The sequence below is a fragment of the Apodemus sylvaticus genome, chromosome 9 (assembly GCF_947179515.1).
Source record: "Apodemus sylvaticus chromosome 9, mApoSyl1.1, whole genome shotgun sequence".
Taxonomy (NCBI): Eukaryota; Metazoa; Chordata; class Mammalia; order Rodentia; family Muridae; genus Apodemus; species Apodemus sylvaticus.
The window spans coordinates 79,903,847-79,917,202 of record NC_067480.1 but is presented as its reverse complement, the minus strand read 5'-3'; the positions used below and the strand labels follow the sequence as shown (position 1 = coordinate 79,917,202).

General features: G+C 49.8%; 1 protein-coding gene across 1 annotated transcript in view; it reads left to right on the top strand.

The window, feature by feature from the left end:
* The first annotated feature begins 373 nt into the window (after nt 1-373).
* The window catches only part of Ccnd3 (cyclin D3), a 93,297-nt gene continuing 80,314 nt past the window's right edge, over nt 374-13,356 (top strand). Inside the window, exon 1 of the mRNA XM_052192046.1 lies at nt 374-545. The gene's annotated coding sequence lies outside the window, so the exon portion shown is untranslated. The remainder of the gene's footprint in view (nt 546-13,356) is intronic.

The following is a 13,356-nucleotide window of genomic DNA, read 5'->3' as shown; positions in this document are numbered from 1 at the left end:
AGGTGTCCTGGTACCTGGGTCTGTGGTAAGAGTTACGAGCACAGGTCTACTGTTTACTTCCTGGGTAGCGCTCGCCAGGAATTGCAGGTGCCCAGAAGGCATCCCTCTGCAATGTGTACCCCTAATCCTGCCGGAGCTGCAACCCTCTCCCACCAGGGTCTGTAGACCCTGTGGTGGAGTAGGGTTGAGAACTGAATGACCCTTCTCCTGGCTGCTTCTGTGGTGTCAGAGACCAGACCCAGGCAGAGCCCGGACACAGGCAGAGCCCGGCACCCAGCGCCTTTGTCTCCCCCGCCCCCTCGTCCCCACTTCCTGCCCAGCTTCCAGCTTGCGATCTGCGGTGCAGCGCAGACTTTGTAAACACCGCGCGCCTGTGGGGGTGGACACTCGCTCTGTTTGGGTGCCCAGGAAACGGAGTGCACGCCCCTGGCCTGTCTGTGGCCGGCGGCGGGTTGTGATCACCCGTACTGCCCCAAAACAGATGTCCCGCAGCGAAGGAGGACGAGAGGCCACAATCTAAGCTCGGGGAGTTCATCTGCCAAGAGGTAGGCTTGGGGGCTGCAGAAGCCAGAATACAAGTGATGTCCGCGTTGCCGGCTCTGCCTAGGATGTTACTAAGATGTCCAGGCTGGAGATCTACAAGTGGAAATAGCAGGTGGGTGGGTTCGGCGGATCACCGCGTCCCCCTCACCTCAGTTTTGGCCCCCAAAGTAGGTTACTTTCCCACTGAGTATGAGATCTTGACCAGAGCCAAGAGGTCCCCGAACCTCCAAAATGTGTGTAGATCCTCTGCACAGCTTCTCTCCAGGCTCGTGTGCAAGCCGAAGGGGTTTAGCTGCAAATATCAGCCTTGGCGGTTGTAGGGCTTAGGGAGGTGGTGGCGTTGGGTCAGCCAAAGCCCAGGAGGGAGGGCTAAAGAATAGAACTTTGCTGAAGGTCTTGAGTGGGTATCTGATGGGTACCTGGTCTCAGCCTCCTTCATCTTTTAAATGTTGATCAGAGGAGTCACAGAAGGAGTGAGCTGACGCTGCAAGGAAGCAGCCTTCATTTGCACTGGTTGAGCACCTACTGTGTGCTTGGTATTGTTTCAGAAACTGTGCTGCTGACTCTCAGCCACACTAGTGTTGGAGATGCAGGCTAGGCCCTGGCTGGGAAGGAGATGTTTGGGGTGGCTTCCAGGGGATGGTTGTTGATTTCGGAGTATTAGAAGGGGAGTCTTGGGGGTACTATTTCCCCTAGAGGCAAAGTGAATTGCAATAACGTTATTGGGCACTGGGATATACTGGTAACTGGGAAGCAGTTCCTGCTTCTTCCACTCAGTTCCCAGCATAAGGAAGTAGGAATAGACAAAGGCAGTTCTGGGAAAGCCAAGCTGGATCCCTTGAAATCCCAACTGGATGCGGCAGGGTGAGCCCAGCTGGGCATGACAGAACAGTCCACACCATCTTGGATACCCATTCCCCATCCTGGACCCTAGGACTGTTTTGTCCAACCAGCCTTGTCCTGTGTCTGTCACCACTGTGTCCCCTGGGACTAGTCCCCGTTGTAGAAGAGGTTCTTCTGGCACTCTAGCTCCGCAGCCTACCAACTCATTGGACACTTTGTCCTGGAGCCACACTCTGCCAATGTTGGGGACATCGTGGAATAAGATCAGAGCTCCTCGCCACAGAGGCTGGAGATGGGAAGTGTCTCTGATTATTCCGTCAGGGCGTCTATCTGCTCAATCCTTGAACCCATGGCTCCCACGATTGTGTTTCTGTTGCTCAACGATTTGGGGTCCTATCAGAGAGTTACATAGCACCTTTGAGTGTTGGCGTAAGTGGTTTAGACGTAGCATTTCATTGGCTACCTTTAATAGCTGTTTTAAATCATTTAGTAGGAGCTCAATTTTATAGATGAGGAAACTTGGCCATAGGAGGTAAAGCGATCTCCTTAAAGCGAGAACAAGAAGCGAGTGTCGGGCTGGAGAGGTGGCTCAGTGGGTAAGAGCACCGACTGCTCTTCTCAAGGTCATGAGTTCAAATCCCAGCACCCACATGGTGGCTCACAACCATCCACAAAGAGATGTGATTCCATCTTCTGGTGACTGACGACAGCTGCAGTGTACTTACATATAACAAATAAAAATAAATCTTTAAAAAAAAAAAAAAAGAAGCGAGTGTCATGGAGCTGGAGAGATGGCTCAACAGTTAGGACACTTACTGCCACTGCCGAGTTCCCAGGTTCCGTTCTCAGCACGCACATGGTAGCTCACACCCACCTGTCTCCAGGGGTTCTCATGCCCTCTTCTGGTCTCCGCAGGCACAAACATGGTGCATATGCATACATTCAGGCAACTACTCATACACATAAACAAAATAAATAAATCTCTTTTTAAAAAGTGAAAGAGAGCTGGTGAGATGGCTCAGCGGTTAAGAGCACTGACTGTTCTTCTGAAGGTTCTGAGTTCAAATCCCGGCAACCACGTGGTGGCTCACAACCACCCTAACAAGAACTGATGCCCTCTTCTGGAGTATCTGAAGACAGCTATAGTGTACTTACATATAACAATAAATAAATCTTAAAAAAAAAAAGTGAAAGAATGCCTCAGATAGGGACTTAAATCCAAATCACTTGACTTAGAAGATCCTATCTTTTTTCCCCCTTGAGGCAAGGTCTTGCTGTAGCCCAGGCTGGCCTCCAACCCAGTTCTGACTCAGCTTCCTAGTCCATGCTAGGATGACAGGTACCCATCATTGCTTCCAGGTCAGAGTCCCTGCTCTTACTTGCCAGGTTGCCCTGCCTCTTTAGCCATGCAGAACATGCGGTTGAGTTGGGTTCCGTTTAAAGTCAGTATGTGCTCTTGCACAGTCCTCTGATATAGCAGGTGTGGCTGCACAGAGGCAGGCAGGACCTTTTGCAGAAGAGCTTGGGTGTTAGAACTGTTTACAGGGTCCCTCCAAGGCCTGCTCAGGAGCCTGGGGACAGCCCAGCCGAGAGATAATATCCTTCTCATGATGGTGTGTGCACGGGGACTTGATCTCACATGCCTTTAGTCCCAGAACTTGGGAGGGAAGGGCAGGCAGATGTCTGTGAATTGACTGCAGGACGGCGTCTACTTAACAAGTTCCGAGCCAACCAGGCAGTGCTACATAGAGAGACGGTGTCTCAAACACAGTGCGTATATCATGTGTATAGTTGTCTTGTCTGCATCTGTGTCTGTGTACCACATGTATGCCTGGTGTACACAGAAGCCAGAAGAAGGTACTGGATCCCTTTAAGCTGGAGTTTGGTGACTCTCTGCCTCTGAGCTGTCTCTCCAGCCCTCGTCTTATTTTTTGAGAGAGGGTTTCTCACTCATCTTGCTGTTGGGCTAGACTGGCTAGCCAGGAGGCCCTGGCCCCGACCCCTGGTATCCACCTGTCTCCCTCCCCATCCAACATCACTGTGCTTGGATTACTAACATTTGCCGCTTTTGTATGAATGCTCGGGATCTGAACATGCGCACTAACTCCTGTCGCCACGAGCCACATCCTCAGTTGCATTTGTCCTTTGAGGCATGTCTCATAACCCAAGTTGGCCTGAAACTACTACATAGGTGAGCTGACTTTGAACTTCTGGTCACCTCTGAGCGCCAGGGTGAGAGGCATGTGCTACCTACCACACGGGCTTTGTCTTGGGGCACATTCAGACTTAGACCCCCCTCATCCTAGATCTCAAGAACACTCAAACTTGGAATCTGATTAAAAAGATAATGTGGAAATGGGAGAAGCTTAAGGTACTCTCCCCAGAATCTCCTGTGTCACCTCATGAAAAGCAACCTCCCGGCTCTACTCCCCGCGAGTAGGAACAAAGCCTGTTGCGAGCCCATGGCAGCCTCCATGAATTCTGTTTTCTCTGCCTCCTTTCTGGAACTCGCTTTCTCCTTGGAACTTTCTGCATTCGGAGATCACCCCACCCCAACCCCCAGGAAAGATCTCTACGCCTGCTATGATCAAAAACCAATTTATGATCCCAGTACTCAGGAGGTAGAGACAGCCCAGTGTCTTCGAGTCGAGTTTGAGGATAGCCTGGTCTACAGGAGACCCTGTGTTAAGAAAGACCAACTTCCAGGGCTGGAGAGATGGCTCAGAGGTTAAGGGCATTGGCAGAAATTCAGACCTGGGTTCAGTTCCCAGCACCCACGTGTCTCCTCGTGCTGTCTGTAACTCCAGTTCCAGGGGACCAGAAGCCCTCCCTTGGTCTCCACCATACATGTACAGGTGTGCTGATCCATACATGTAGGCAAACCATCCATACACATCAAATAAATAAAAGTTTCTGGTTTTAAAAGAACGACTAAGCATTGATCCTAAGAAAGGATGGGTGTTGAGATGGGTGCTGATGTTGGGTTTGAGGGTGTGAGGGACCCAGGCTGCGAAGCTAATGAATAATGCAAACAGAGGCCCTCTGCTCCCTCTCCCTTTCCTCTCTGCTCCCAGTGTCAGGGTACAGTAGAACCCTGGGCACGCCCCCTGTCCTCCGCCCTCACTTGTTGGGGAAGAACAGGCTGTACCCTTGAGAAACCACAAGAGGAAGTTTAGGGCGGCTTGTGGGTGGGGAAAGTTCTGGGACCTCTGCCAAGTTTCCCTTTCCCTGCTGAGCAGTAGGTGTGTTTATCTGGCCCACAGACTTTTAAAGTTTAAATCCTCTGAGTTTCAACGAGCTGTCAATTCCTGTCCTGCTGCTGGGCTATGGTACCCCCTTCCTGCAATAAGTTTGGGGTCTGTGTAGTCTCTGGTCTCAGCCCCTCACTTTCTTACTAAGGCACCCCTAAAACCTTTTAACTATGAGGGGGTTGGCTCCAACAGCCATTTAGGGGACTTGTAGTGTTTCCAGGGGCTCCTAAGTGTTTCTTTTATTTGATGCTCACAGTAATTCTAGGTGTGCATGCCTCAGTCCCAGCTTATCATCGTGGAAAACAGAGTCCAGAGAGGGTAACCTGACAAAGTCACATAGTTAGCAAGAGGCAGAGTTCAGTGTTGAAGGTCTATCTCCATTCAGACGATGTGCTTTCTACTCTCAGTAATGGAAGCTGAGGTCTAAAGGTCTTTTTGTTTTCAAATAACACTGCCAGCACTGGAGATGCCTCGGTGATTTAAGAGCATCGATGGCTCTTCCAGAGAACTCGATTCAATTCCCAGCATCCATATCGAATCTGCACATGGAGGCAAAACACCCATCTATGTAAAATAAAATATATGAAAAATAATCCTGCAGGGCTGGAGAGATGATGCAGCGGTTAAGAGACTGGTCTTCTGAAGGTCCTGAGCCACAAGGTGGCTCACAACCATCCATAATGAGATCTGACGCCCTCTTCTGGTGTGTCTGAAGACAGCTACAGTGTACTTACATAGAATAATAAATAAATCTAAAAAAAATAACAATCCTGCAGCTGAGTGTGGAGGAACACGCTGGTAACGCAGGCGATCGCTGTGAGTCCACATAGTTAGACAGCCACGGCTATGCAGAGAGACCCTGACTCAGAAAGCAACACCAGAAAAGCACAGGCTGTCCTTCCAGATGACCCAGGTTCGATTCCCAGCAACTCACAATTGTTCAACTGTCCCTGCAGTTCCAGGGGATCCAATACCCTTTTCTTAAGGTCTACAAGTTTTGATTGGGTTCATGTGCCCTGCCACTTTAAGAATTAGAAAGCAGGCCAGGCAGTGGAGGCGTGCACGCCTTTAATCCCAGCACTTGGGAGGCAGAAGTAGGCGGATTTCTGAGTTCGAGGCCAGCCTGGTCTACAGAGTGAGTTCCAGGTCAGCCAGGGCTACACAGAGAAACCCTGTCTCAAAAAACAAACAAACAACAACAACAACAAAAAAAAAAAGGAATTAGAAAGCAGGCAGCAGCTGGTAGCATCGGGGAAATCTCAAATAGACAAGCAGACAGAATCAACGGTTGAAGACAGGCATGTGCTGGGAATAAGGAAACATGCAACAGACACACAGAGAAAAAGACCCTGTAAGGCAGAGTGCAGATGTGAGAAACAAAATAGAGGGCTGGAGGCCTTTTTAAGTCTCAAAAAGTCCTTTTCCCCCAAAATAGAATTGGTCAATTTGAAGAAAGGTAGGATGGTTGATCTGCCTGCAACAGTTGAGTAAAACAAAACGTCCAGGCTTGAAGTAGTTGAGCCAGTCGGTCAGCAGGGGGTCTGGGAGTGGAAGACAAAAGCCCACAAAGCATTTGTTTTAAGCTGCAAGGCTTTAGTCTCAAGTGTCCAGGGTGAGGAAGAGGCCATTCATCTTGGGAATTTGGAATTTACCACTGGCGTTACCTAGCCACACCCCTCTCCCTATCTGCCTGCTTACCTGGAGGAAGTCTGTGCAACTCCTTGTCCTTCTGACCTTCCCGGGCACCAGACACACACGTAGTGCATAGACCCAGGTAGAGACAAAACACAAAGACGCATGCAATTTTAAAACAAAGATATAATAACGATGATAAGGTGTGATGTGTGGAGAGGGGGAGGGCTTGGGGTAGAACAGGGAGGGAGTCTTTGCAAGTAAATACTTTGGAAAAGAACAGACCGTGAGAGCTGGGCTTGGTGGCACATGCCTGTAATCCCAGCACTTGGGAGGCAGAGGCAGGCGGATTTCTGAGTTCAAAGCCAGCCTGGTCTACAGAGTGAGTTCCAGGACAGCCAGGGCTACACAGAGAAACCATGTCTCGGGGGAAGAGAGAGAGAGAGAGAGAGAGAGAGAGAGAGAGAGAGAGAGAGAGAGAGAGAGAGAGAGAGAGAGAACAGACAGTGATAACCACCAGTGGCGTGGTTATCACTGTCTGTCCTTCCGGGGGACTCAGGGCGGGGTCCCAGCATCTACTTGGCCTGGCAGTCCAGCTCCAAGGGATTTGATGCCCTCCCTCAATTGGTACCCACATATGCCTTACAAACATATAAGTAATATTTTTAACTTAAAAACAAGGGAGAGCTAAGTAGGGAAAAAATAAATACAGATATTGAAGGAGGTACTGAGTGCTTGTGGTCCCAGCACTCCGAAAGCTGAGGCAGGAGGATCATTGGAGGTTGGAAGGGACCTAAGTTGTGGAGTAAAACCTTGTCTCAAACCAACCAATCAAGCAAGGCAGCATCAAAAAGTAACGTTAGACTCCAGAAACTGAAGGAGATACAGGAAGCGTTTAAATGTCCGAGATAGTTCTGGGATGTATTAGAACGTAACAAAAATGTTTATTTTATTTTTAAATTGTGTGTGCGTGTGCAGGCACACGCGCACGCACACATAAATGCAACGGCCTGGAGGTCATGAGCCACACAATGTGGGAACTGAACTTGGGTCATCTGCAAGCACAGGACAAGCTTTTTAAAAAAGATTTATTTATTTATTATATGTAAGTACACTGTAGCTGTCTTCAGACACACCAGAAGAGGGCGTCAGATCTCATTACAGATGGTTGTGAGCTACCATGTGGTTTCTGGGAGTTGAACTCAGGACCTTAGGAAGAACAGTCAGTGTTCTTAACCGCTGAGCCATCTCACCAGCCCCCAGGACAAGCTTTTAACTGGTTCCCTAGCTCTCCAGCCCCATAACTTTTTTCTTAAGTGGTTGGATTTTTTTGTTTTGTTCTGAGTTTTGATCGTTTTGAATTATTATTATTATTGCTTGAGCCTTGCCATCAAGCCTTGCTTGAGCGCCCGGACTGGCTGTTCTTGAACTTGTAGCAATCCTCATCTTTTCTTTCTGGGAGCTGGGATTACAGGCATGGAAAGTACTCCCACTTGGCAAAAAATGTAAAGGACTTTCTAACAAATAACTGTGTGATCCCAGCCTAATGACGTGAGTCCCAGCTACAGGAGTCTAGAGCGCATGCACCGAGGGCCTCTGCCAGAGTGTCAACGTGAAGACTCCTCCCCTTTCCGCCGAGAAATTGGCTTACTCACCGAGGCCCCCTTGCGTCATCGCTCGTCCTGCCGCTGGCCCTGGTCCGTGGTATTCACACATTGTCCACCAGATGGAGCTGTAGCCCAGAGTGTTGCTTCAGGGGCCCCGGATTGGGTGAAGAACCCCACCTGGTCCTTCAGGCGCCAGCTGGTTTCCTGGGACCTCTGTCCCCACCCCATTCCCAGCTGTTTACACAGAGAGCTGTTCTGACCGGACCCGGCAGAATCTCCGTAAAATGTGCTCTGGCCCCAGTGTGCATGCAGCCCTGGTAGAATGTGCTCCTTTCCCCAGGCAGGGGCCCTCCCACGCGGCTTCCGATTCCTGACCTTCCCATGTCCTTGCCACAGAGGGACCCAAGTGTCCTTCAGGGCCAGCAGTCAGGGAAGCTACCCCGGAATGACCCTTCCTAACCTTCAAAGGGTATATATAACACATTGTTGCCTGTAAGAGACCTCGGAAGCCACACCTTTCTGAAAGCATTAGCCCTCTGCAGCTTGACCAGTTCTCCCAGGATGGGTGAAATTCCCCAGCAGCCTCTCCTGAGATTAGAAAGCAGAGGCATAGCCTTGGCGCTCTGAAGATGGAGCAGAGGAAAATGCTGGTTCTTCCAGGATCCAGGTCAGATCCTATTTGCTGCCTGTCAGACTCATGAAGGGCTATTACATGCTTGGCTTGATGGCACCGGGGAAGCAGAGGCAGGTGGATCTCTGAATTTGAGGCCAGCCTGGTCTATGTGGCATGCCAGGGCGAAAGCTTGTCTCAGAAACAGAACTAAGAAGGCCATACAGTCAAGAGGATTGCAGGGCACAACAGATACAGGCCAGAATGAGCAAGATGGCCACAGTGCTAAGGACAGCCCCTGAACAGTCTGGCTAGTATATCCAAGCACTTAATACTCCATTCCTCCCTAACCTCTCTACTTGCTCAAGAGACAAAACACACAAAAGAAACACATCTTACGGGCAAAGAAGCCGCCGCACAGAGAAGTTAAGCTTCTTGCTAAGTTTTGCCCAGCTGGGCTGGCAGGCTGATAGGGCTGTGTGGCCTCGGATGGGGATTCACCATCCGCTTCCGTTCTGTGGTGGTAGGGCCAGAGAGCGATCCGTATGGATAAGTCCCCTGGCTTTGTTCTTGCTGGGCTCCTTTCTAGCTTCTGTTTCCTCATCTGCGACCCCTCCCTCATGGTGGCTAACACCAGCGAAATGTTTGCTATATGCTAAGGAGCATCTTTATGGCTTCACAGATGAAGTGTGTGAGTGTGTGTGTGTCTCAAACCCAGGCTGTTGCACATGTTGGCAAGTGTTCTGTCACTCACCTTCATCCAGGCAAGATGGCCGTTACTCTGCCTTTACAGATGAGGAAACAAGGCATAGGATATGTCTGGGTAAAGAGTCTAATCTGCATGGGACTTAAGAGATAAAGTCCTGCCCTGGGCCAGGCAGGCCATGGATTCTGATGAGTGAAAGTTACTGTCTTCTTGACAGCAGAAATCATTTTCCAACCTATACTCCTTGGGGTAACCATGGAGATTAGCTCCAAATTAGTTTCTTTCTTCATCATCTCACCCTATGTCTGTCTGTCTGTCTCTCTCTCTCTCTCTCTCTCTCTCTCTCTCTCTCTCTCTCTTTCTCTCTTTCTCTGAGACAAAACCTTACTATTTAGACTAGGCTGGTCTTGAACTCACAGAGCCTGCCTCTGACTCCCTGGGACTAGGATTAGAAGTGTGTGTCAGCGCTGTTTTGTTTTGTTTAAGACATGGTTTCACAAAGCCCAGGCTAGCCTCAAGCTTGCTCTTGCAGCCAAGGATGACCTTGAATTTCTGATCCTCCTCCCTCTACCCCCCAAGTGCTGAGATTACAGGCCGGCCCCACCATAGCGGTTTATATGGTGCCTCAGACTGATCCCAGGGCTTGGTGTGTGCTCAGCAAATGCTCTCCCACCCGCCCTAGCTCCAGCCTCCCTCACAGCCCTTTTCCTTTAGAGTAAAAATAGACCTGAAAGTTCTGGTCTGTGGGGAGAAGGTTGGATAGAGTCCTTGAAGTTGGGGCAATCCCAGAACCTCCCAATTCTGGCCCCAGCGCTTTCTCTCCAGCCCACCCTCCCTCCGGATGGATCTCTGTTCCCTTCTCTCCAGGCTGCTCCTCCCTGCCCCTCCCCTGGGCTCTCTGAGTTCTGGGAAAGGAAGTCAGGGCTGGGCCTCAGACAGATGCAGGCCTTGAGCATCAGCCTAAGCTCCAGCTGGAGGAGGGGGGCCTGCTAGGGGACCTGCAGGTCCCCTCCGCCTGTCCCCTGAAGGTTTCAGCCTGCTGTCCCAGAATCTGTCCTGAGCTCATTTGTGAAGCTTGCTGTGATTGGAGCCCACTTTGAATGAGACCCCCGGAGGGCTGGATCTTTAGCAAGTGAACTGCACCAAGAGGGCTTGGGGACCTTGGGAAGGGAAAGCTCTTTCCACCCAGTAGCTAGCTCAGAAGGCTGCCTCTTCTTCCTCCCTGCTCGCCCCTCCTCCTAAGACAGACATGTCCTGTACAGACCCACAAACCACAGCGAGAAAGCTCTTGGGGGTCACAGGCCCTCAGATAAACTAGATGACCAAGCAAGAGCAGAGATGTAGGCCATTCCCTCAGCCCTCCTTTCCAGTCAGCTGCTACCTGCTGTTCATAGAGCCAGCATCTGTCTTTTCTTTGATTGACTTCACCCATAGGACCAGCCTATGATCCTCAGATCTCTGGATCTCTGGAGATGTAGTCTTTTTGGAGTTGGCTCAGACTTAGTATAACCACTAAACTTGACCTTGGGGTGTCTCTGGGTGGTCCTCAGAAAGTTTCCTCAGACATAACTGCTGAGAGTCCTTTTGGGTGTTCCTTATGAGCATATACTATGTGGATTTTCTTTCTTTAAAAAAAATACATATGTATTTGTGTATTTTGTATATGTATGTGTATGTGTGTATATACATACATACACATACACACATACATATAAGTATATATATATACACTTGTGTGTACATATATATAGTGTGTGTATATATATATGTGTGTGTGTGTATATATATATATATATACATACATATATATATATACATATATATACACACACACACTCTCTATATATACATGTGCATGTGAGTTCCAGGTTACCTTGGTTGGCATGTGTATGTCCCCTTGAGAGTGAGAGATGACGCCAGGTTCCCTATTGAGACAATGCCTTATACATAGTCCTGGGGGTAGTAACACAGAGGACTGGGGCTTCTGAATTGCTTGCGAGTGACATGCACATGTGTTTTGGAAGTAGGTGATGTAGGGAGTGTGTTGTCCCCCACTCATAGCATACCAGGGTGTCCTGCATCCTGGGTCCCTTAGGTCTCCTAGCCAGAGCCCCAGCCACATCCACAGGGCATCCTGCATCCCTAGCCAGAGCCCCAGCCACATCCACAGGGCATCCTGCATCCCTAGCCAGAGCCCCAGCCACATCCACAGGGCATCCTGCATCCCTAGCCAGAGCCCCGGCAACATCCACAGGGCATCCTGCATCCCTAGCCAGAGCCCCGGCAACATCCACAGGGCATCCTGCATCCCTAGCCAGAGCCCCAGTAACATCCACAGGGCATCCTGCATCCCTAGCCAGAGCCCCAGTAACATCCACAGGGCATCCTGCATCCCTAGCCAGAGCCCCAGTAACATCCACAGGGCATCCTGCATCCCTAGCCAGAGCCCCGGCAACATCCATAGGGCATCCTGCATCCCTAGCCAGAGCCCCAGTAACATCCACAGGGCATCCTGTATCCCTAGCCAGAGCCCCGGCAACATCCACAGGGCATCCTGCATCCCTAGCCAGAGCCCCGGCAACATCCACAGGGCATCCTGCATCCTGCATCCTGGATCCCTGAGGTCTCCTAGCCAGAGCCCCGGAAACATCAGCTAAGCCAAACTAGATGGAACAAGGATGTCTTGACCTTGCCCCAGCAGGGAGGTTAGGTATCACACGACCCAGGAAGCAGGAGCATGTGGTAGTGGATGTGAGCTTTACTAGGTGGAGCTGGGGCTCTGACCTATCTGTGGAGCCCTGGATGAATCAGCCAGACCACAGACACCCAACTGAAACAAAGGTGCAGACATTTTCTTCTGACCCCGCCCCCAATGTTCATTTCCTTTTCCTTGGGCTTTCCCATGACAGCTTTACTGGGGTGTGGCACCGGGGCAGGAACTGGGGTACAATTCAAGCTCATGGTTAGGCTGGGTCCTGGGCCTGAAATGGTGACTTGGCCTCTGAGGAAGGTCTGAGGTTTCTCATAGTTCTCCTAGAGATAGGCAGCAGCCCTGCCTAGGGTGAGGGACCCGTGCCCCGTCCAGAGGACAGGACTGTGCAGATGCAGGGCTCAGCCACCTCATAGTAATCCAGTATCATTTAAAATACACAAAGGCTTTGAAAATACTCATTTGTCTATTCTAAATGGTCAGTGGTGCTATGACGTATTCAGTACTGGGTTCAAAGTCAGGGAAAAAACAAACATCAAAGTTTTTATAGGACTGCAGAGGTGACTTGGTGATTGATTAGAACCATTCCCTGTTCTTCTATAAGAATTCTTTTTTGTTTTTTTGTTTGTTTTCTTTTTTGGATTTTGGTTTTTTTGAGACAGGGTTTCTCTGTATAGCCCTGACTGTCCTGGAACTCACTCTGTAGACCAGGCTGGCCTCGAACTCAGAAATTCGCCTGCTTCTGCCTTCCAGAGTGCTGGGATTACAGGCGTGCACCACCACTGCCCAGCTCTTTTTTTTTTAAGATTTATTTTTATGTATATGAGTACACCGAAGCTGTCTTCAGACACACCAGAAGAGAACATCAGATCCCATTACAGATGGTTGTGAGCCACCATGTGGTTGCTGGGAATTGAACTCAGGACCTTTGGAAGAGCAGTCAGTGCTCTTAGCCTTTGAGCCATCTCTCCAGCCCTCCCTGTTCTTCTATGGGCCAGTATTTTTTCAGCACCCAAGTCAGATGGCTTACAACAGCCTATAAGCTCCCAGGAGATCTGATGCCCTCTTCTGGCCTCTATGGGCACTGCACTCACATGCATAAATCCACACATACACACATTAAATAACATCGTAATTCCAAACACTATTAAAGCTAAGTATGATGATTTACTCCTGTAACTCTAGTCCTTCGGAGTTAGAGATGAGAGGATCATGAGTTCAAGGCCATCCTTGGCTATATAATGAGTTTCAGACCAGCCTGGGACACTTGAAACTGTGTGTGTGTGTGTGTGTGTGTGTGTGTGTGTGTAAAAACCAGTCCCCCTCCAAATACTATTATTAAAATAACCTTAATCTTCTCATACAACCCAGGTTGTATCTAAGAATCTGTAGCATAGCTGCTTTTCTCTGGGATACCCAACCAAGTCTACATTCGGATCTTGGGTTGAACCCGG